The following is a 25565-nucleotide window of genomic DNA, read 5'->3' as shown; positions in this document are numbered from 1 at the left end:
ATGGACAAACCTTGAGAGATGCTGCAGATGATGTCCTTGGGTTCTGAGGTAAAAGGGGGTATCTGGAATCTCTGGGGTTTTCCTGTGAGAATGGAGGCGATCCACTTGAGGGTGTTTCTTTGGAATCCAATATGGTGGAGTCTCTTGATGTGGGTGTGGTGGGACATGGTGTTGAATGCAGTTGAGAAGTCAAGGAGGATTAGGGCCGCTGTTTCTTCCCAGTCCAGGAGGTTTTTATTGTCATCGGTTGCAGAGATCAGGGTGGTTTCGTTTGTGCGGAATCCTGATTGTGAGGCGTCCAGAAGGCTGTTGTTGTTCATGTATTCTGTGAGCTGGTGATTGATGGTCTTTTCAATGACTAGCTGAAAAGGGGAGCAGCAAGATGGGGGGATAGTTATTGAGGTTGTTGGGGTTGGCGGTAGGTTTCTTGAGTAGGGGTTTGACTGCTGTGTGTTTCCGTTCATTAGGGAAAGATGGTCATTGAGATGAACGTGCTCAAGATGGTAGTGAGCTCCTAGCTTATTATTCTGCTTCCGGGGTTGAAGATATGGTGGGGGCAGGGGTACGAGGCTGTGCCAGAGTGGATGGAGTTCAATATGATGAGGGGAAGCTGGTCCCAGGTAGAGAGCCGATGGGTGGGGATATGACTGGAGGAGGCAAGGTAGGGTGTCGGCGGCTGTGTTTGGGGTTTGAAGTTTTTGTGGATGGTGGTGATCTTGTTGAGGAAAAAGTTTGCCATGGTGTTGCATAGTACCTGGGAGTGGGTGATGATGTTCTGAGTGGTTGGGGGGTTCGCAGACTCTCTAACGATCTAACGATGAATCTATGATAGCTCCTACCTCATATTTTTGTTCATTATTCACCAACACAGGGGCTGGGACTATAGGGAGACGCATCCCAGGTGCCACTGGTTTCAGAACAGACACATGAAATACAGGATGTATCTTTAAGGTAGCCGAAAGATCCAGTTTCATAGCAACAGGGTTCACTACTTTACATTTCTTGTATGGCCCTATATACCGAGGTTTGAATTTGCAAAACCCTCTCAGTGCAAGATTTTTTGTTGACAGCCATTCTTCATCTCCTTGACTTTATCCAGGCTCCGTTCGTCTGTGGACGTCCGCTCCTTATTTATATTTTGCTTTAGCCTTGTCTAGATTTACTTGTGCAGCCAGCCTTGTGAATGTCTTGTATCTCCTTCACAAAGGTCTAAACCGCAGGGACAGAACCAGAAGAAGGAAGCGGGGATAGGATAGTGTGTGGGTGAAAACCATAAGTACAAAAAAAAGGGGAGAAAGCAGTGGAGGTGTGACAGCTGTTGTTATATGAGAATTCGGCAATCCACACCATCTCATACCAATCAGAAAGAGAGTGTAAAACCTGACACCTGATACATTGTTCAAAACATTGATTTACTCTCTTAGTTTGCCCATCTGTCTAGGGGTGGTGGCTTGAAGACAATCTGACATCTATCTGCAATAGAGCCCCCAACGCCCTCCAGAGCCTGGAAATAAATTGAGACCCCCGTCAGACACCAGAATGGAGGGAAGTCCATGTAGGCGTACAACATCCTGGATAAACACGGAAGCTAATCCTCTAGCTGTGGGGTGAGCTTTTAACGGTATGAAGTGGGGCATTTTGGTCAATAAGTCCACAACAACCAGGAGAGTAGTATTCCCTTGGGTGGTTCTTGGTAACTCTTTTATGAAATCCAAAGACACTGTATGCCAAGGACGAGGTGGAGTAGGTAATGGTTGTAACAACCCCACAGGAGTTTGATGAGAGGCCTTCCCTTGGGCACAAACATGACAAGTCTGAATATAGTGTTTTGAGTCCCTCCCCATACCAGGCTACCAAAAGTGTCTCTTTAATAAATCCAGTGTTTTCCTATACCCCGGGTGTCCAGCAAGGGGGTGTGAGTGGCACCACTCCAAAACTTGTAATCTTAGATCATGAGTGGGAAGCACCAATCCTCCCTGAACATAGGACAACTCCTGTCTTTTAGTTACTTCTTGGGAACCAACTGTCTCTTTCATGGCTGCTGATGCTTGTGCTTCCTTAACTGTCTGTAAAAAGCTATCTTCTGAATACAAGGTGCCGATTATGCACTCTCTGGCTATTATAGGGGGCGGCTCAGATGGTGATTCTAAGGGCTTGTAACCTAAGCAAGATAAAAAATCAGCTTTCTCATTGATTTTAGGAACTGTAAGTTACGATGATCTGTGAGATCTGTTATTCTGTGATTGGCTCCTAACAGATACTGTCTCCACTCTTCAAACACCCTCTTTATGGCCAATAGCTCCTTGTCACCTATTGTATAATTCATTTCAGCAGGTGTCAGCTTTCGTGAATAATATGCTACAGGATGGAGACGTCTATTAATTGGATCTGCTTGCGAAAGGCCTCCTCCAACTGCTACTTGAGATGCATCTGCTTCTACCACAAAGGGCCGCGAAGGATCTGGGTGCCTTAGTATGGGTGCTTGTGTGAAAGCTACCTTCAGTTTACCAAAGGACCCATCCGCCTCGGGGGTCCATTGAAACTTGACCCCTTTTTTTAACAGCTTCGTTATTGGAGAGGCAAAATCAGAAAAATTACTGATGAAACGCCTATAGAGCATGGCAAAGCCAAGAAAGCTCTGGATCTCCTTAACACTCTGCAGAGCTTGCCAGGAAGTTATGGCTTCTACTTTCTGTGGATCCATACTGATTCCCTGTGGAGACAGTATGAATCCGAGGAAACTGACTGATTGCACATGGAAATAACATTTCTCTAACTTACAATACAGAAGGTTGTCTCGCAATCGTTCGAGGACTTTTCTGACATGAATTTCGTGTTCTTGTCTAGATGGGGAATAAATCAGGAGGTCATCGATGTAAGCAATGACAAACAGGTCCAACATATCTTTCAGGACTTCATTAATAAAAAACTGAAAAGCTGAAGGGGCATTACATAACCTAAAGGACATGACTAAGTATTCGTATAAACCATACTTAGTACAGAAGGCAGTTTTCCATTCATCTCCCTTCTTGATTCTCACTAGATGATATGCCCCTCGTAAATCTAACTTAGTGAATACTTGAGCGTCTTTTATTTGATCAAGTAGGGAGGAAATCAGAGGCAAGGGATACCTTAATCTAAGACCCCCCTCTCTCTTCGGTATAAAAAAAAGAGATGATGATGCCGGTGACCTGGAAGAACGAATAAACCCAATCCTCAACATTTTGTCCAGGTATTCTCGCAAATATGCATTCTCTTTTTCTGTTAAGGAGTACACCCTACCACAGGGAACAAATCTATTCGGCAGTCATAGGACCTATGTGGTGGAAGGCTAGTAGCCTTTTCTACATCATAAATATCTTTAAGATCTTGATAAGAGGTAGGCAACGAACCTTCAACTATATCGGTGAGGGCAATAGTTTTCTCAGGACTACCCAAGTCCTGAGGAACATGTTCCTTACAATATTCGTGGCTGAAAGTTAACGTCCTTGTCTTCCAATCTCTAAAAGGATTGTGTTGCAGTAGCCAGGGTAGCCCTAAAATAGCTAGAAACTGAGGGGAGTGGATAAGATCAAATGTAATAAGTTCATGATGTTTCTCCTCGATAATTAAGGTTAACTCGATAGTTGCATGTGTAATAGGACCAGATTTTAGGCTGCTACCGTCAATTGTAGTGACTTCCTCCCAGGAGGATTTAGACACCCTAGGGATCTTGTTGCTCAATGGCCACTGTATATCCATGAAATTGCCTGAAGCCCCAGAATCAACCATTATTTGCACTTCCACAACCTGGTATCCCCATATAAGACGTGAGGAAAGAAAAAAATGGTGTGACAGAGATGCTGGTACCTGTTTGTGAGACAATCAATCCTGAGTTACCCGAAGTCCTTGTCTCCTGCGACTTCGGGCTCACTAGTTTTCCGAACGTTTAGTCAATTTTGGTTTTACAGGACAATCTCTTAAAAAAATGACCCTGTTTACCACAGTACATACACAGCTTCTTATCTCGTCTTCTCTGTCTCTCTTCTTCACTAAGAGGGCCTCTCAGACTTCCTATTTGCATGGGTTCTGGATCTTCAGATTTTTTTCGGGGTCGGACTTTCTCTCTCTCTATAAGAAAAAACACGCCCTTCTGACCTGCCTCTTTCACTCTTCCTTTCATTGATTCTATGGTCCAATTTGACCACTAGTTCTATTAGAGCAGTGCAAGACTCAGGAGGGTCTACCACTTGAGCTAACAAGTCCTTTAAATCCTCTTGCAACCCTCTGTAAAACAAAGCACGACGTTTCTCCTCAGGCCACCCCGCTTCTGTTACTAGCCTGTTAAAGGTGCAAATATATGTAGTTAGGTCTTTGGTTCCTTGTTTCAGGTTCAAAAGCTCAGAATCTACCGACTGCATAAAGGAATGTCTATTGAATAACTTCCTAAGTTCTCTCTTAAAAGCATTATAGTCCTGTAGTAGCAGATTGTTTCTTTCTATTAGAGGGATAGTCCAATTGGCAGCAGACCCTCCTAAATACGATATGACGAACGCCACTTTCGCTTGATCCGTTGGAAAGCAAGCAGCCTTACACATGAAGTGAAGCTGGCATTGACTGATAAAAGCTGCAAACTTAGTAGGGTCACCCAAAAAACGGTCAGGGGGAGCCAGAGGTATGGATGGTGGTGCAGTGACTTGTATAACTGGGACGCTAGCACTAGGAGTTTGGGTCCCCACACCCGATTCAGACCTAATACTCCTCTGCATGGAATCCACGCGTACGTCCAGGGCCTGGGTTTCTTTCTAAAGATTTCCTAACATATGGGCTAAGTCAGCAAGTGAAACCTGATTCATCTCCATGGTGTTCAGGCGGAAAGAGAACTTTTTTCTTTGGCTTCGCGTTCTGTCAAGGTTCCAGATGTTTCCACAGCAACATCATGGACATGAAGAACAAATCCTCAACTTCCCGTAATCACCTATTGCACCCAACGAGGTCAAAGTGACAATGGTAGCCCGGGGAAGAAGGGAACAAAACAAGGAAGGGTAAAGGTCCGTCGTCGGATCCCAGGTAAAACAGAACCAGGCAAAACAGAACCAGGCAGGGACAAGATAAGGCTGTAAATAAGAACAAAAGGGAACAAACTGGTAAGTATGGTGAAAGAGAGTATACTAAGGTGTGTTGCTCCTAAATGCGCTAATTCCTGCCTTATTTTCCCTTCTTCTATATGTGCCACTAACTGGTTCTAAGTGTGCAACTCCAGCCTGAAGGAAAAGATAAAAGACTACTATAAGAGAAATTAAATAACTAGCATAGATTTGAAAAATATAAACATACTATGCTAATACACCTACCTATGTGCTAGACTTCTATTCTTGTGAAAATTCCCAAAATAAATGTTCTGTTCTGTCTCAAATAAAAATTAATAAACTTTACTCAGGTAAACTTTTCTTCTTTTATAGTAATCAGAAAACATGTCTGGCCGGCTGAAGGAGCGACATCCACAGAGACGACAGCACAGGATCAGATAAGTATTTTTATAATAAACAAGAAATAAACATAATGTCAGGCAGCGCAGGGCACTGTTACCAGTGTACAGTCTGTAACCTTTTTCTTTGTCTTTTCTTCTTTGCAGTTATCAAAGTCTGTGCAGGAGGGGCGACACGATGTAAAGTGCACCAGGGAAGGATCAGGAACATGAATACGACGATGACAGCAAGCGCGACGCCAAGAACTTTGTCAGCAGGAGAACGCCAGCGAGGGAGGTACTGAGGACCGAAGCCAGCGGGGAGAGAGACAGCAGAGACGCCGGGACGAGCTGAACGCAGAAGGAAGACCTGACATTGCAGGAGACACACCGGAACCGGAAGGTAAGTGATCTCCCGCGAGAAAGATGCGAAGCGTCTGGGCTCAGGAGCGGCTGAGCTTTAGCCTCATCATGGGCTTCTGCGCATGCGTGCCCCCTATGGCGCCCATTCTAGTAGTCCGCAAATGGACTGGAGAGAGGACCGGAACCGGCAGGCATGACAGTGGCAATCCCAAAAAAGGACAAAGTGTCAGGGTCCTGTTCGTGTTCCCAGCACCAATGTCTGGCAGTAGGAAAATTCTTATAACACTTTTCTTTACTGGGAAAATAGTCCTGTCAACATATTGGCGGCCACATGGGCAAGTCAAGACATATACATTGTAATCACTGTTACAAGTGATAAACTTGAATGGTTAGTAGTTTTTCCTGTCAGTAGCTTATATGTTTCCTGTTCTTGCTCCCTTTACATGTCTTGCATTTCCCACACTTACAACGGCCATATTGGTCCTCCAACCATCCTTCCTTTCTACTCCGTTTTCCAGTGTAACTATGTACCAGTATATCTTTGATTGAGCTATATTTCCAGTAAGTCACCAGAGGGTGTGGTGTTATCTGACTCCCTATTACAAGGTTTGATTTTACCAAATGCCAATGCTTGGTGAGCATCCATTTAATAACAGAGGATTCAATGTTATAAGTTGTGACTAGTCTCATCTTGTTGACTTCCCTCTTTTTATTCTCATAACATTTCTTTGTAAGGAGACTATTCTTGGAGATATTGCTCGCCTTCTCACTAGCAATTTTTAAGACCTTTGAGGGGTAACCCCTGAACTTAAACCACCGAAATTCACCAGTTATAGTTATATAATGTAACTATAATCATGCCCTAAAGGAAATATAATTGACACCACCACCAAACACAGGGTTGTTATCAATGAAATAATTTCTTATGTCATCAGTGATGTTATCAATGACGTCATAGATCATGTCATGAGTGATGTCATATGGGAGGTAATTAGCAGTGCATGGCAAGGGCATGAGTTATAGTTACCTGAGATAACTAAAAAAGGTCAAATTCAGTGTTTGTGTTAGGTAAAAAGGTATGTTTTATTTGACATTTTAACCTAACTATAATGTCCCTTTAACCTTTGGTATTTTCATTAAATTTTCAAAGTTTTTCTGTTTAATGTAAAGTAAGATATAATTACAATTTCTAACTATGCCACTTTAACCTTTGTGTTTTTTAGTGAAATTCTAGATTTGTTTTTTAACATAAAGTAAGATTTTCTTATCATAATTAAAGCTAACCCCACACTGCACTTAGCCTTCTGCAGGGGTTAAAATGACCAGGACATGGGTATTTGAAATGTCATCAGTGATGTCATCAGAGATGTCACTGATCACGTCATGAGTGATGTAAAATGTGAGGTCATAAGCAGTCAATTCCAAGGGCCTAAGTTATAGTTAGCTCAGGTAACTATAACTGCTGAATTTCGATGGTTTTGTACGAGTGAATATGAGCATAACCTTTGGCACCTTTCAATGAATTTCTAAAGTTTTTTAAATTCTATTTTCTTACTATAACGTCCCTGTAACCTTTTGTTTTTTAAGTGAATTTCTGTTTTCTAACTACTAGGCGAGTTTGCAGAGTGGTGGATAAAGGGGATGGGGCCTCCGACCAACTCTCAGCAATCCCACTGTGTGGGACTTATTGCTGGTAACAGGAGGGATTTTTGCTCCCATAGGATCCTTGGTATCCAAAAAGACTTCATCTCCCAACCAGTAGCATGCCAGGAGGTGTGTTTGTAGAGTGGTGGAGAAAGCATGTGGGGTCTCCAATGAGATCTCAGCAATTCCGCTGTATTGGACTTACTGGAGGCAACAGGAGGGGATCTTGGCCCCCAAAGACCCTTAGCATCCAAGGGGACTTCAGCCCCCAACCAATAGAGTGCCAGGAGATGAGTATTCAGAGTGGTAGACAAAGTGGGTAGGGCCTCAAATGAGCTTTCAGAAACCTCATTACCAAATAGGAGGGAGCACGCAGCCCCCCTTCCCGGGCCAGTACTGGCCTCAGTGACCCCATCTCCCGGGGGCTTGGACTTTTAATGTATTTCTTTTTATTGGGGAGTGGAGTCGCATGCCCCCCCTTCCCAGGCCTCGGGCCCGGCCTTCTAATTTATTTTTAATTGGGGAGGGGGCCCACATGGCACCCCTCACCAGCTGATTTCAGCCATGGGATACCCATACTCAGGGCCCGGCCTTCTAATTTATTTTTAATTGGGGAGGTGGGCTGCATGGCCCCCCTTCCCAGGCCTATGTTAACCCCAGGGCACCATCTCCTGGATCTGTGCTTTTAATTTATTTATTTTTAATTGTTTGGAGACCCTCCCCGGGCCAATTGCGGCCCCTGGGACTCCATGCCCTTATCACCCAGGGCCCAGCCATATCTACTGGGTACCCCCTGGGCACCCAGTGTGCTATGGGACTGTGGGGGAACCCAAGGCCCCAGAGGTCCCTGCCGCTTCTTCACCTCCTGCAGGATCCTTTCACACAAAAGGAGCTGCTGAACATGCATCTACTTGTGTGTGAAAGCAATGCATCTGTTTCCCTGCTTGCTTGACAGCAGGCAGGGAAACAGACGAATGCTCCACTTCCAACAAGCAAGAAATGTTCTCTGCTTTCGCTTGCTGGAAGCGCTGTCTTTGCTTTGGCTTGGCGGAAGCAGTGAAAGCTCCCACCAAGCCACAGCAAACAACTATGTTTAAGAATACAATTTTGCCCTGGGAGGTGATGGTCCCCAGGGCCCGGGGGAATCCGGGAGAGCACCCCATTATACATAAAATAGCCCCAGGGAGATGGTGGTCCCCGGGGCATGGGGTTCCGTGAGGCCTGCCCTATTTATTTAACAATAGCCTCATGGAGTCGGCAGTCCCCGGGGGGTCCCCAAGACTTCCCCATTTCTTTTCAATAAGCCTGGGGGAGGTGGCGATCCTCGGGGCACAAGGAGAGGGGCCCTGTGCACCCCTCCTATATTATTTCATTTCTGCCCGCATGCTCCCGGGACCTGGCCTACCTGGGGACTAAATAATAGAAAAGAGCTGGAGCCTGTGCTTTTTTGGGGGGGGGGGGGGTGCAGATGCTCCAGCACGGCAGCACGGCACCCGCAGAATTGTTCTAGAAAAAAACTTTTGTTTCCTCTGGAACCCCACCCCCCCCAAGAGGCCTAGGGTATCCATACACTGCCCATTTCTCTTTTTTGTTAATTTTTTGGGGGACTCGGCTGAATCTGAGTCCCAAGATGGCTGCCAACCCTTCTTGGTTTGAAGTGTTGGCAGCCAATCAGATTTGAGCACGGGGATTGTCTGATTCTTGGTTGATCCGCATCCTTTTATATACAAATGTATATTTTCCTTGGATGGATTTACTCCAATTTACAAAAAGGTCACTTTCTGGACCAACAGCTACTTTTCTGCCAAATTTGGTGTAATTCCATTCAGCAGTTCAAGTTGTAGTCGTGTCTAAAATAACTATGGGAATTAACATGGGAAACACACGTTTTTTTTTTTACACCTACTTTGTCTTGACCCTCGCTTAAGGGATCACCCCTTAACTTTGCATGCGCAACAAGAATCCCTGGGGCACTTTTTGGGGGCAAATTTTGTTAAGATTCGTCAACTGGTTCCAAAGATGTAGGCAAGTCAGAAAATGCTTATCCTATGGAAACATGGGTGTAACTTTAACTACCTACTGGCGACCGCAAGTAGGTAGGATATATATAACTGGTATTCGCCAGTTGGTAGTTATGGTTAGAACCTTGTTTCTATTCAAAAAGCATTTTGTCTTTTGCCAGTCTCTTTGGTGCTGATTGATGAATGTTCGCAAAATTTTCAAAACTAATGAGGCGGTCAAGCCAGCACCTATCTTGAAAGTTTTGGAGTGATTCGTCAAGCGGGCTGAGAAAAAGGGGGCTCCCAAAACGTGTTTCGCCCATGTTAATTTCCATAGGAAATTTTAAACATGGCTAAAGGCTGAACGGAATTGCACCAAATTTAGCAAAAAGGTTCATAAAGAAGTCTTTTTGTTAAATGGTGTAAACCCGTTCAGTAGTTTCTGAGAAATGTAAACATTTCTCAGATATCCATATAACTGGAGCCTGCGATCTGTTTGGCTGCCAGCACTTCAGACCTGGAAGTGTTGGCAGCGATCTTGTGACTTGGTTGAACCGAGTCACAAAACAAAAGGTAAAATAATGAAAAAAAACAAGGAAAGGGGTCAGGATAGAAACACCCTGGCCCCCAGGGCCAAAACCAGCATTTTTTTAATGAACAAAATTGGCAGTGAGTCACGTAAGGTCCGTGAATGCCGCCGATTTTTTTTTTTTAAATGTAGAGCGTTCTCCCATGCTACGTTTCTTTTAAGCCCCGGGTGGTTCAAGTCCCCGGGGCAATTGTAATTAGATATATGGGGCCCACAGGGGCCCCCACAGCCCTGGGGACTGCCACCTCCCGAGGCCATGTTTATTAAGTGCGGGGGAGCCATGCGGGACCCATGCAGCCCCAGGAACCACCATCTCCCCAGGGCTATTAAAAAAAAGAAATGCTCCTGGCCTCCCCAAACAGCCCTGGGGACCACCACCTCCCAGGGGCTATACTCAAATAATGTGCGGGGTGGGGCTCAACCCCCCCGACACAGTCCCAGGCACCACCTCTTCCCCGGGGCTTTACTATTGTTGGATGGGGCCACCCTGCCCCATCCAGGACCCCTCAATGGCACTGGGGACCGCCACCCCCTGGGTCGGCTCTAGCAATGTCCCAGGGTGCCCACCCCGGGACTGTGCAGTTTGATGGTCCGCTTCATGGAAGCGAGAGCAGGAAAATTGCTCTTGCCTCCATGAAGCGGAGAAGAATTGCTTTTGGGAAGAAGGAGCTGCAACTGCCCAAAAGTAATGCCGGCACCTTGCAGGTAGCAGGAAGCCGGCAGGGAGCCCAGTGGCCTTGAGGCTTCCCTGCAATCCCCAACATTGTGGCAATGCCCTGGGGGATGGGGTCCCCTGGGTAATATCGGTCTCGGTAAGGGGGCCGGGCTAGCCCTCTTCCCAAGGGTGTGTGGGACGGTCACTGATCACCAGTGGTTGCACCTTTGGTTTGACAGCTTTCTCACTCATGGCACACTACATTCACTTCCTTATCACCCTCTCCAGTTGACTGTTCATACCCGGCCACCAGTATTTCAATCTAAGCTTTTCTTTGGTTTTCAACATCCCTTGATGACCACAGTGTGCAAGAGCTATAGGTTTTTCTCTTAAAACAGCTGATGAAGCTATCTTTGTACCCCTGAACAACAGGCCATGTTTCTCTGACAACTCATCCTTAACATCACTACTTCATTTCATCCTGGCACCCCATCCATCCTTGATCAAAGCTAAATCTTCTAACATGCCCTGGTCAGAGTTAACTGGTATATCAAGTAGGGGGACTGTTCAAAAACGTGTATCAATCACATAGCACAGGAAAGGGAGAAGGGATACCAAGTAAGAGTGGAAAGGTTGTTATTTGCATATAGAAGCACAAAATACAACTAAATTGCAGTAACCAAAACAACCAGATGTGCACTGGGAGTGTTGTAGTGAGTAAACAACACAGTGACACAAGTGATTAAAAAACAACGTGAGGCAGCGAAAAAATAATAATCAGTGGGGGGTCAAACAAAAGTATTTACAATCGCAAACATAATTTTATTATTTGTGCATGACCCTTTGACTGCCGCAAATGGCGTTGTAGAGGTAACTGCAATTTAGTCGTATTTTGTGCTTCTATATGCAAATAACAACCTTTTCACTCTTACTTGGTCTCCCTTCTCCCTTTCCTTTGCGATTGATACACAGTCCCCCTGCCTGATATACCAGTTGAGACATTGTTTTATTGTTGTAATACTTACCCGGTCTCAGCTGGGATAACGGATTTACTCCTGTTTCTGTTTTCTCTGGTCAGAGTTAAGCTCAGTTCGCCATTGTGATGGTGCTGCCCTCCATCTCACACACCATTTCATTATCAACATTACTCACCTCAGACTGATCACTGTCATCCACCTGCACCAATCTAGGCAAAGTGTCTGCACTCTGTTCTCCACACCTGGTATGTATTTCACTTCAGAATTAAACTCCTGTAGAGCAACCACCCATTTTATAATCCTGCTGGACTCCACATCAATCCCTTTCTTTTTGAAAAACACATACAGTGGTTTGTGATCCATGCGTATCTCAAAGCAACTTCCCTACAAGAGATTCTTTAATTTCTTTACAGCCCAATGTACTGTCATCTCCTCCATTTCTATAAAACAGTATTGCAGCTTAGCACTTTTGAGGGCTCGTAACAAGAATAAAATAACCTTTTCAGAATTGCAACTACCTTACTGCAGGACTGCCCCTAAGCCCTTCATACTGGTGTCAGTAGTTAGCATGGACTTTCATCTGGGATCAACATTTCTCAATTTAGGAGCTATACCCAACTTTTCTTTTATCGCTCTAAACTCTGCTTCACATTCATCAAACAACAAAAATGAAACTCCTTTGAGAAGCAGATTTCTCATGCTAAAGCAAATTTCCAATATTCCAATAAATCTCATCAACTCCTCTTTATTAGACAGGGACTTAAGCTTCTTTATAGGATCAAGTAAATACTCTTTGAGCATAATACCTTCTCCTGTGATGGTATGGCCAAAATAATCTATAGAATTCTTATGAAACTTTCATTTCTCCATTTTGATAGCCAGGTTAAACTTACCCAACCTTCCCAACACCTGTTTCACTCTCTCACCATGCTCAAAATTCTCCATTCCAAAGACCAGTACATCATCTTGATAGACCGTTATTCTTTCAAGACCCTTCATCACCCTCTCTAGGCCTATTTGGAACACAGAGGCTACTGACACTAATCCAAAAGGCAGCCTAGCATATCAAAATGTCCTAAAGGGTGAAATGAACGCCGTGAGGTCTCTGGATGCTTCAGCAAGGTTGGTCTGATTTGATGATATGCCGATGTAAGGTCAATGGATATATAAAACCTTAGCTCCTTCCAACAGTATCCGCATATCTCAGATTCCTGGCAATGGGTACCTGTCCACAATCACATGCTTATTCAATTCTCTCAAATCTACGCATAAGCATAAACTTCCATTAGCCTTCCTGGCTGCGCCTCCCGGATCCAGCCACTATGTACCTTCCACCTCCTCAATTATACTATCATTCTTCAGGTTTTCCAGTTCTAACCTCATTTCCTTTCATACAGCCACCAATACATTCTGAACCTTCCCTCTCACTGGACTAGCTCCATCCACCAAACATATGTGATGTATATAGTGACAAAAACAACCAAGCTTTCATTGGAACACCTGAGGAAAGCTTGCTTTTAATTCCTCTACAAATGCATCACCAGACGTACTCTGCATATCTACCTCCCTTACATCTAAATCCTCTGTTATTCTAATGTGCTGACAACTGTTGGGATCAAGTATCACACACAAGTCCCTTTGATGGAACCAGCTTAAAATGCTGTCCCTTTACTGTGACACATACATTTTCCCATTAACGTACTTTTGTTAGTACTCGATCAAACCCCAAAAATATCTATACAATTTAATTGGTTCTCCTCCTTAGCCACATGGCTTGATGTCTGGCCTAAACACTTTAATTTTGTCCTTGAATTTCTTTAGATAAAATTCCTTAGACACAATTGTGATCTTGGCTCCATAATCAAAGAGATCCTTTCTTCCTCCATCTTCCACAATCACCTCATCGAAAGGGCAAGTACCCTTAATACATTCAGCTGCAAAACAATATGCCCAAACTCGAAGTCTGTATCTCTATCACTTTCATAATTAGATTCATCCTCAATCTCGAACACCTTTGCTTTGAAACCTTTCATTCTGAACACATTAGCGAAATGCCCTTTCTTCTTGCAGCCGCTGCATGTCCTTTTACTTGCAGGGCACCCCTTGTCATTGGCCATATTACCAGGTTTCCCTTACCGAAAACATTTTCCCTGGAAGGCATTCCTCTTTTCTACCTTGAAATTACTTAGTTTTCTCTCTTCTTGCCTCTTCAGAGCCACTCTTAATTACATTAACAGTGTCTCCCTTGCCCTCTTCCTTTTTAATAACCTCCAAACATTTAATAGAATGTTCAATTTGTTTTTAGCATTTATTAGAATCTCATCGAAAGACGGCTTGACCTTCTGTCACAGTTCTTCCCTCACCTTCTCAATGTTGCAGCCTAACATACATTGGTCTCTTATCCTTTCTTCTAGCAAAGGACCAAACTTACAGGATGTAATTAGCTTCCTTGAACGGTGACATAATTTTCTACCATTTACCCTTCCGTCTGACTACTCCTCCCAAAATGACATTGTTCTAAAATGGTTCTGAGTTTTGTTGGGTAAGGCTTGTCCAATTTCACTATACAGGCTTTATATTCATTTAGGTCTTCACCAATGACATCTGGAAGGGCGTCTTGCGTTCTGGGCCCAAACAGTTTAATAGCAAAGCATTGTTTCTCTCTGAGCTCAAAGAAGCTCCACAAACCTTGGCAAACCTCTCAAACACCTTTTGCCATTTCCACTATTTGACTGGCGGGACCCCTGACCCACGGGCTTGAGCACTGGCCGTGCAATATGGGAGGACACTAGTGCCAACTAGAAAGATGAATTGAGAGCAGCAGGCTTGAGCGTGGCCCAATGGTAAGAGGAAAGCTTTGAAAAATGCAGCATCGCAAAAGATAAAACGTACTTGTTCATGAATAAAGTCACAGTTCAGATTTCTTTTTTTTTGCTGATATTTCTACAGTGCTTAGCGCTGAAGCCAAGTGCACCTCATAAATGACTCAGACTCAGCAGACAGCAGTCTTGCATGCTTGATACATTCAGATTGTTTTCTCCTCATGAACTGCAAAATATGGCTGGATCCACCAACCATCTAAAGGATTTGTGGATACCTCCAGTTGACAGGAGCACTCACAACACAGGTGTTCTGTCATAACAGGAAATCTCTGTGCACAGCGGTTGTTGAGACCTTCTGGTTATGGCCTTGTCTCCTCTGAATATCCTAATCCCATCCTTGTCCCCAGTGTGACAAGTGGACAGTTTAATGAGTCCAGACACGGGAGGTTGAAGTAAGGTTTAAGTTTATTGTTGATAGAATGTCCCACCCATCCTCATCAACTGCTGTACCAGCCTCTGTCTCACAGCCTTCCCTTCCATATTCCATATGACCGTACTACATTCCAGTGCCATGGTTACAACCACATAACAGGTTAAACATATACAGGTATAACGTGGATACTACACACTGTCCTCCACTTAACTGTATGACATTCCATTTACATCACTCCAGAAGATGACACTGGATTCTATGATTTGAAACACACTTATTTGTAAAAACGTTGAAATTCAATGAAAAAACCAAAGGTTAAAACTTAGATATAGTTAGGAAAACTTAATTTAGTATTTCTATTCAAACCAAACTTAAACAACACAAAAATTAGAAATTCTAAAGCTAGTTATACCATAAATTTCTAATGTACGTAACACATTTAAATTACTATAACTTTATTACTTCTTTCTTTACAAATCAAAGTACATAAATATTAAATATATATATATATATTTTAATAATTTTTATTGAAAAGTACCAATCTTCAGATAAACATCATACCGACATTATACAGTCGCTTAAGTGTACATGTGTTACCTATGTATCATGTTACATCATACAGTGTCCTTCACAGTGTTGCGGCTGCCGACAATGCTGTCTCACGGGGCATCGCTCAGCCTTTTGGTCTAAGGAGGCTTGTACGTGGCCCTCACTCCTCTTCCCATAGGCTCCTGTAGTGTGCCCATGCACCCCATATCTTCTGACATTTGTGTGGGCAGCCCCTGCTTTGGTAAACTGATTGCTCTGCCCTGTAGCATCAATCCATATCTTTTTTCCAAGCTTTAACTGATGGGACATCACCCGACCCCCATGCACGGGCAATGTTTTGTTTGGCCACCCCCCTTGCCAGTGCAAGCCAGGTCTTAGCCCATTGCGGCCATGTTGTCTCCCCAGTGACTCCTAAAATATGCCACTCGGGCTCCGTCAATACTGGTTCTCCCACTACTTCAGCCATTACTCGGGACAAGCTCTCCCAGTAGTTTTGGATTATGGGGCAGTACCACAAAATGTGGAAGAATGTTCCCTTCTCTCTACATCCCCTCGCACACTCCTCAGACTTACAATTTCCAATACAGAATTGGACCAATCGTGAGGTGTAGGATGGATGGAGAATGCAGAGTTGGACCAGGCGGAAGCGTGCCCTGATAGCTATTTCCCCGGGGCTCTCTAAGGCATCCCTCCAGTCATCCTCTTCGAAGAGACCAATACCAGATTCCCAGGCTTTGCTCAGAGGTCCCATATATTCCGGAGAATTATTAACTAGCTTCCGGTATGTGAGGGATATTGCCTTATCAATCATAGGATCTAAGAGAAGTCTGTCCTCGAGCGGTGAGTACTCCGGTATCGAGGTTCCTTCTGTGAGGTGACAGTGTAGTGCATGTTTTAGCTGGTGATAGTGGAGATATTCCCCTGCACCCATCTGAAACTCCTGCCGCAATCTATTGAACTCAACCATTTTGCCTCCCTTCCAAACGTCTCCCAGTGAGTCAATTCTGATCACAACTCTCGTGCTTGATCCAGTCTGTCTTTTCCACGCTGCCCGTCAGACTGAGCCACAGCAATCAGGGAGAGACGCAGCGCGAGGACGCCGAACATCAAGTTCCGAGCTCCACCTGTTGCCTCCCTCTCTAGGCTCGCCAGGCTCCCAGCCCTCTGTTCTCTCCTCCGGCCCCAGTCTCTGCTCCCAGCAGCTGCGGGAGAAAGTTGCTCCTCGCAGGGTCTTTCAAACCGCACATTAAGCATTAAGTGGGAACGGAACACAATACAGAGTGGAGGGGAGAGGGGGGCGTGAAACAGGAGCAACTGAGAGCCGCCGAGAGTCACCGCCGCGACCCACGAGCCTACAGAGCCGAGTCGCTCTGCAGGTGAAGGTGGGCTGCCCAGTGCTGTTCGTCTGTTCCCCCATCAGCTCGGACACTGCGGTCACGCTTTCTGTAGTTGCCGGTCTATGCAGGGGGCTGCTTTCACTAGTCTGACGCTGCTGACGCGAGAGCAGTGGGAATCGCGTACCATGAGCTACAGGAGAAGCGGAAAAAACTTGTGCTACAGGCGAACCGGAAAACTTGTGCTTTGTACTCTGCGCCTTGTGCCTTGCGCGTCGGCTGGGAACGAGCCGAAAACCGAGCTGTCACAACCTAGTAAATCCCGGAATCAACTGCGGAAACAGCGGTCAAAACGCTGTGAAGTAAGAAACGCTGTGCAGTGAGAAAGGTACACAGCGCATCTGGGGAGCGAAGCCAAACGAAGCCAAGCAGCAGCAATACAGTACACCACGCCCACCAGGGCCAGCATTGAGAGGTGAGGCTGGGGGTGTGGAGCAGTGGCTGCCTGATTATACTGTTTAGACTTTTTAGAGTTCCAGCCAGCTTACTCGGGGACTCACGGGCTATAGTGGCCCGGGCCCAAACCCAGCCCTGCTTTGACCAGACCTGATAGGAAGTAATCGGGGGAGCTACACTCTCTTCAGCCCCGCTTGGGGGGGAACAGCGATCTATCATCCACCACTGTCTGTATTACCCTCAGGAGGGGGGAGCGTGGGAGTTACTCAACGAGGTGTGGCGAGGCAAGGCTGAGTAGAGCTGCTGGGGGCAAAGTAGAGACGACGCACGAGCGCGGCTGCTGTTAGAGGCAGTCGCAAAGTAAGAGCCCGGTGGGTCGACTGGAATGCGGCTTGGCTAGGGCCAGTCAGTTCGAGGTCCCCTCCGTGAGCACCGCTCGTCGCCTAGCTCCTCTTCCCTCCTATCCTACCCCCACTGTCAGCATGTAAGCAGCAACCTGCAGTTATTATTGCGCCTACTGAAAAAACACAATAAACAACAAGGAAAAAGGGGGGAACAAGGGGGCTCAAATTAATGGGTTGTTATACCGTCGAAAATTGCCGAAAACTGTAGGAATCTGCTTCAAACTGCCATAATCTCTGTTGTATTCTAAGTCGCAGTTCATCATCATTTAAACAACGCAAGAGCCGAACTAGTAACAAACTACATACTGTGCCTACGTATCATAACGGAACATAAGTAAATATTAAATACATTAACTGTGTATAAAACGGAAAAAAATGAGATTAGGCAGAGTGAGGCAGCCACCTTCAAATTCACCGAATAAAAAATCAAACTCTAAAATCAACTCTATATCCAAATCTCGGAAAAGGAAATTAGAGTCAGCATCTCCACCAATATATTTAAGTTCCAACAAAAGCGGAGGAAGCCAACCTGTGGAAACCAGCGAAGATACGATGTCAACCATCAACGAATAACTAAAAACTAGTCACAAACTAACTCTCACTTCGGATTTACACAAAACCTTAAACATAAAGTGCCATGAAAGCTATAACGCATCTACTGTATTACCCTGCCTAGAGGCAGCTCCATAACGACTGCAGCAATCACAGGAACTATCCCAGGTGCTTCTGCCCCGGGCATTAAAATTGCCAACAATGGTTTCAAACAACCTTATAACCATTGATGGAACGCCAGTGAAGAAAAAGATACATTTTTACCAACCGAAGATATATACAAAGTTTTCTTTCTTAAAAGATCCAGGATCAGCAATCTTTTCTATAACAGGGAGCATCAAGGGCCTCCACGCACCGCTCCTACCAAGTGACCATAATCAAAGCTGCATAAAAAATTTCGACAGTAATCCAACAGGCCCGTTCGGGCAAGCTGGCCCTTTGAATATATCTAACATTGAGGTAGCTGAAGCAAGATTAGCACCAATTCTATGAAAGGAAAACAATAGGAAAGTGGATTCACTTACCCACTTAGCAACCTTGGCAGTCCAAGCAAACTCCAACTATATCAATTCGGGAAAAGAGCTGACCAACAAATCCGCTATTAAAAATTGGAGTTTACCAAAGAAAGTTGAATCCACAGAGGCAGTAATCCACCAATACCAATATCCAGTAAGACAGGTTGAGAATAAGGACTTTGACACCCCGACTCATAAAGAGGAGGAAAGGGAAGGCCCAAACTGTCTCCAACCATTAAGTAGTTCACCAAAATCAAAGAAATCAAAGAAGGCAATCCTGGACTTCGAAGAGATGCAAACATTACACCAAGCCAAAATAATTAAACAAGGAAAGGGTACCCAGCACCATCAATCGGTTAACATCTCGCTGATCCAAAAACAGACATCTCAAACAAATTTAAATAGCAATATAGGAATAACTGTATCAAATGACAGGTCAGTAATACATACTTCACCGCAACGTTGCACTTCATCACAGCACAACGACTTCCAACTTACAGATAACTACACAAACAATGACGTATCCTCCATAGCAGCGCAGGAATGGGAGGAACTAGTTGCAACTTATAATCAGAAATCAGCTGGATGCAGCCCATCCATCGACGCATCACCAAGATTGGACAAAACCGATAAAAATGACAATCTGGGCCACGATGCAATATGGGCAACAATTCTGGAAACTTTGCAACATTCGACCACGGCTTTAGAATTTTAATCCCAAAAGATGGATCTGCAACTCATAGTTTTGCAGACAATGGCGGACACAATTTCAGGAATTGACCGGAAGATTTCAGAATTAAATGGCCTCATAAAAAGAGGACAAGGCACAGTCTACGAGTCCCAAATAAATTCTCAACAATTGCATACTTATGACCCGATTTTGGACAAATTATCATCGCTACCAGCAATGCTGGGAGATTTAATAAATTACCTGAAATTGACAACTTTACAAACCCCGATCCCACAAACTTCGGACCCACCGTCTGAGTCCTTATTGATACACACAAGCCGAGAGACCGAGCCGTCTGCTGAGCAGAGTTTAACAACCAATTTACCTCCAAAACAAACACCTCCTTTTGACTCGTTGGTTATTGCTCCCACGATTGTTCCTACATCCACAGATAATTCAACTCCAACAAACAACCAAGTTTTGAATAAAACCTGCAGAAAGGAAAAAAGGAAAGGAAGAAATAGGTTGTCAACGCACAGAAGGCATAACAAAGAGACACAACTGTATCTACCCGTTTCAAAAGTGACCCGTGGACGACGAATAAAACACAAAGAGCAATTATCACCCTCGCATATGACCACTGGTAGCACCTCATCATCTTCAGAATCCTGTGACAAACTGATAATCAGCTCAACTCAGGAACTTGTTCTCAAAGAACTCGAACAGGAAGGTCCTCAAATCAAATCAAAACAAGCGGTATACAACGCTCACAAGGTTGAGTCAACATCTGTCGAACACACTCGAATAACAAAAAGTGCAGACAATGCTGCAGTCACCAAAGTAGCACTTCCGCTTCATCCAAAAAGGAATGCGAACAGCAACACAAGGCCTCAAAAGGCAGATAACATTCCAATGGAGGAACTAAACCATTTAGACACAACACGCATAGCACGTTCTCCCCGACCAATCCGTCAAGATAATGTGGGACTCCCAGTAAATCCAATAGCACCTCACCATTTACATAGTCAAGCATCAATCCTCTTCATTCCCGAATATGTCTCCCGAGGCAGGGATGACATATTGAATAGGGGTAACATCTTAAGACTCTTGCATTCAGTCACTACCCTAGAAAACATTAGTTCTCCAGAACTTGTACAAATAGAGTTTCAGCCAAATACTGAGCCTCATCGCTCGGAAATAACGAAAGCAACCTGGAACTCCATTGAAATAGCAAGTAAAACCATGGAAGAAGTAACAACATTCCAACAATGGGGGATAGAGTTGAGATTAGAACAGCTTCCCCGCTATCCAACGCCCTTTTTATCATCTAATAGGTCTTTAGCCCCTAAAAATACCAATTCAGTTCTAAGGGGTGCCAGAAGTAATTCCCCGAGGGCATTCTCCAAAGATAACAGAAAATCACAAATAGGATTAAATCAAAGTAGTTACTTCTCGCAGGACCATAACCCCAATTGGAAGTTAATCCAATGCACAATTAGTACAACGACTGGTGCAATTTGACAAAAAGGGCAAGAACTAGCTAATCTCTCAAACAAGTTCAGGGAAATCAGAATCTGCTCATGGAACATCAATGGCTTAGCCAGCAAAAGCAATGATTCCGAATTCCTTCAATATTTGAACAGATTTGAGCTCCTATTACTTCAAGAAACTTGGGAAGAAAAAGCATTTGACCTATTAGGGTTTTCATCATGCTGCATCCCGGCCAATAAAAACTCCATCTTTGGACGGAGGTCAGGTGGACTCATGCTTTTTGCCTCCTTACAATCAATAGGCGAAATTAAAGAAATAGATTCTTACATATCCCCTCCGAGTGCAATACAGGTGGTAAAGATCTCACTTTGGTTACAGAACCTGCCTCAAGAAGTTATCATAATTAACACATACATACATCTAAAACACAAGCAAAAGGCTGCAAAAGATCTGGGAGCAGCCTTGGAGAAAATAAGGGAAGAACAGGACACCGACTTAATCATCATGGCCGGGGATTTCAACATGCCTTTAATCAGCGAGGACCAAGATGACGACCTTATTCAAGATCTGAATGCTGCATTGGGCGTACCCACACAAGGCTTGATAAAAAATAGTAAATTAACTAATAACTCAAAAAATTTACTCCGAAATTTGGAACATCTTAACTTAAGGGCCTTGAATGGGCGTTATGTCGACGACGACCCACCAGTCTCAACCTTTCACTCCAATAAACAATCTTCCCATCTCGATTACATGTTCATATCTTTAAATATGTTTAGCTGGACTAAAACTTTTAGAGTAGGGATGAGTGACCACCTACCCCTAGAAACCACAATAAGAGTCAATTCTAAATATGGAAAAGAATCATACAAAGGCCCTTGCTTGGAAGTCACGTCTAATTTACGGCGGCTACGATGTAACCCTGACAACATCGGGTCAGTAAGCACGATAGCTAAAGATCTTTTTACTCAAATAGTGAATCACTCACACCAAGCGTCGGACAACTGGCAAAACTTCATTACAAAAGTTAGTGAGAAACTGATAAAAAATTTGCCTAATCTGTTATGTCAGGGGAAGGGAGCCCCAAATAAAAATCTAGTAACTTTGGAAATGAAGACTCAAAAACGGTTAATAAATCAAACATTAAGGCTGTTGCAAAAGGATCAAACAAATTGCAGCTTGCGCATAGTCCTACAGACAGCAAAAAAATATCTAAAATGGATGAAATGGGGAAAAAGGAAGGAACAGAATGAAGCACTATGGGCTAAACTCCATTACGAAGGGAAGCAGAAAAACAGCTTGAAGTTTTGGCAAATGGTTAAAAAAATAAATAACCCAGACCATCGGGGTCAAAATTCCCATATACCAGAGGAGGTTTGGACAAAATATCTGTTAAAACATTTTAGCAATGAGGACACCACAGTGGGTGCCGTAACACACAAACCTCGTTCCGAAATCATATGGCCCAAAATTGAAGGCAAAGGAATTAGTCATGCACCCACAAGGACCCACGAAAAGTACAACAATGGGCATACAATCTCACCAAAACTTGATAAACCAGTACCAACGGCAGAAGTGTTGACAAGTGTCGAACAATTGCAAAATCTAATTATCCCAGCCGACATAAAACGACAAATAACAAGAGGACGACCTGCGGGAGCACCGGGCCCAAATGGTATTCCTCCCATGTTGTACAAGGAAGACGCGGAATTTTTGAGCAAATCATTGGCACCCTTATTTAACACTCTAATTTTCACCCAGACACTCCCTGAGTCCTGGCATGGGTCAGTAATTAGCCCAATTTATAAACATGGTAGCAAGAAGCACCCAAACAACTACCGGCTAATTGCATTACTAGACGTAGAGGCTAAATACTTTGCAGGCATAATCTTGGAAGAGTTAACAACATGGGCAGCTGAAAAATCTATTATCCCGATTACTCAAACAGGATTCTGCAGAGGCCAAGGTACCACAACTAACATCATGGCATTGTCCCTGTTGATGGGACAAGCCAAAGAGACCAAGTCACCCTTATATCTTACGTTCATCGACTACACAGCCGCTTTTGACCATATAGATCGCAACAAACTTTGGCAGAAATTAAGCCATTGGGGAATACCGAAACATCTTTTAGACGTTCTAATATTACTTCATTCCAATACATGGATCAAAATTAAACTTGGCACAGGAACACACCTTTCGAAGCCTATCAAGACAACGAAAGGATTAAAACAAGGGTGTGTACTGGCCCCCTTCCTATTTAATCTCTTTCTAGCTGACCTACCGGGGGAACTAGACAAATCTTCCAACCATGCGCCCAAACTGGGGTAAATCACCCTTTCCAACTTATTATATGCAGACGACTTAGTGTTAATAAGTCGAACCCCAATGGGCTTTCAACATCTCCTGGACGTCGCATATATTTTTTCTGAAAGAAACGCCCTTCAAATAAACTTTAAAAAGACCAAGGCTATGGCTGTGAATTACAGAAAAAAAAGGGAAGCTCGTTGGTACCTGAACGGAGAGAAAATAGACCTGGTAAATACTTACAAATATCTGGGAGTAATCCTGGACGCAAAAAACATGTCTAAGCCACAACTTGAATCCCCACGAGGGAAGGCGACTATGATCCATCTGGCCATCAAATCATTAAAGGCCAAACTTCCTGACCTAACACTTCAACCTCTCCTTCAAATACTACGCGCAAAATTACAGCTGACCCTCACTTACGGAAGCGAATCCCTACATGGGAAGGACGCCACTCTTTTGGACATAGTTATGGCCAAAGCATACAGGGCCGGTGAGCAGTCTATATATCGACTTTTTAATATCGAGGGACATAAATATCGAGTCAAAAATATTGAATGTACAAAATATCGAAATAGATAATATCGATGTGAAAAATATCGTTTTTTTTTTTACTTATATGTCGATGTAAGTAATATCGTTAGTAATAATATCGACATGTGAAAATATCGTTATTGTGTGTTTAGTAAATATTTTGAAGTTGTTTGTATAAATAGTTAAAATGTATATAATATGAGAAATATTTATATTGTTTTAGGGGCGGGATGTTGGGTTATAGGGGATAAGGGTGGGGAGTGTTTTAAAAAAGTTAATTTATTTTTTTAATATATTGTAAAATTTAATTAGTAAATTTTATTTAAAATTTAAAATGTATATTTAATTTTAGGAGCGGGATGTTGGTTTATAGGGGATAAGGGTGGGAAGTGTTTTAAAAATGTTTGTATATTTAGTAATTTTAAAAAAAAATTATTTAGAAATTATAAATTAAATTTAGAATTTTACAAATAATTTTAGGCGCGGGATGTTGGTTTATAGGGGATAAGGGTGGGAAGTGTTTTAAAAATGTTTATATATTTTGTAATATTTTAAAAAAAATATTTAGAAATTGTAAATTAAATTTAGAATTTTACAAATAATTTTAGGAGCGGGATGTTGGTTTATAGGGGATAAGGGTGGGAAGTGTTTTAAAAATGTTTATATAATTGTTAATTTTTAAAAATAATTATTTCGAAATTGTAAATTAAATTTAGAATTTTACAAATATTTTTAGGAGCGGGATGTTGGTTTATAGGGGATAAGGGTGGGAAGTGTTTTAAAAATGTTTATATATTGTTTAATTTTAAAAAAAAATTATTTATAAATTGTAAATTAAATTTAGATTTTTACAAATAATTTTAGGAGCGGGATGTTGGTTTATAGGGGATAAGGGTGGGAAGTGTTTTAAAAATGTTTATATATTTGTTAATTTTTAAAAAAAAATATTTAGAAATTGTAAATTAAATTTTGAATTTTACAAATCATTTTAGGAGCGGGATGTTGGGTTATAGGGGATAAGGGTGGAAAGTTATTTAAAAATGTTTATATATTTTTAAATTTAAAAAAATATTTATTTAGAAAATTTAAATATAATTTAGAATTCAACAAATACCATAATTAAATATAGATTTGAGTCAGAATAGTAAATTAATTAATGTCAGTGTCCAGCACTTATCTTAATTAAATATAGACTGGAGTGGGAATAGTAAATTAATTAAGTTCATTGTCCAGCACCTACTGTAATTTAATATAGTTTGGAGTGAGAATAGTAAATTAATTAAGTTCAGTGTCCAGCACTTATCTAAATTAAATATAGACTGGAGTGGGAATAGTAAATTAATTCAGTTCAGTGTCCAGCACATACTATAATTAAATATAGGTTGGAGTGAGAATAGGAAATTAATTAAGTTCAATGTCCAGCACTTATCTTAATTTAATATAGACTGGAGTGGGAATAGTAAATTAATTTAGTTCAGTGTCCAGCACCTACCCTAATTTTATATAGGTTGGAGTGAGAATAGTAAATTAATTAAGTTCAGTGTCCAGCAGTTATCCTAATTAAATATAGACTGGAGTGGGAATAGTAAATTAATTAAGTTCAGTGTCCAGCACCTACTCTAATTTAATATAGGTTGGCGTGAGAATAGTAAATTAATTATGTTCAGTGTCCAGTACTTATCTTAATTAAATATAGACTAGAGTGGGAATAGTAAATTAATTTAGTTCAGTGTCCAGCATCTACCCTAATTAAATATAGATTGGAGTGAGAATAGTAAATTAATTAAGTTCAGTGTCCAGCACTTATCTTAATTAAATATAGAT

The sequence above is a fragment of the Triturus cristatus genome, chromosome 12, assembly GCF_964204655.1.
Source record: "Triturus cristatus chromosome 12, aTriCri1.1, whole genome shotgun sequence".
Lineage (NCBI taxonomy): Eukaryota > Metazoa > Chordata > Amphibia > Caudata > Salamandridae > Triturus > Triturus cristatus.
This window is presented reverse-complemented; position numbering follows the sequence as displayed.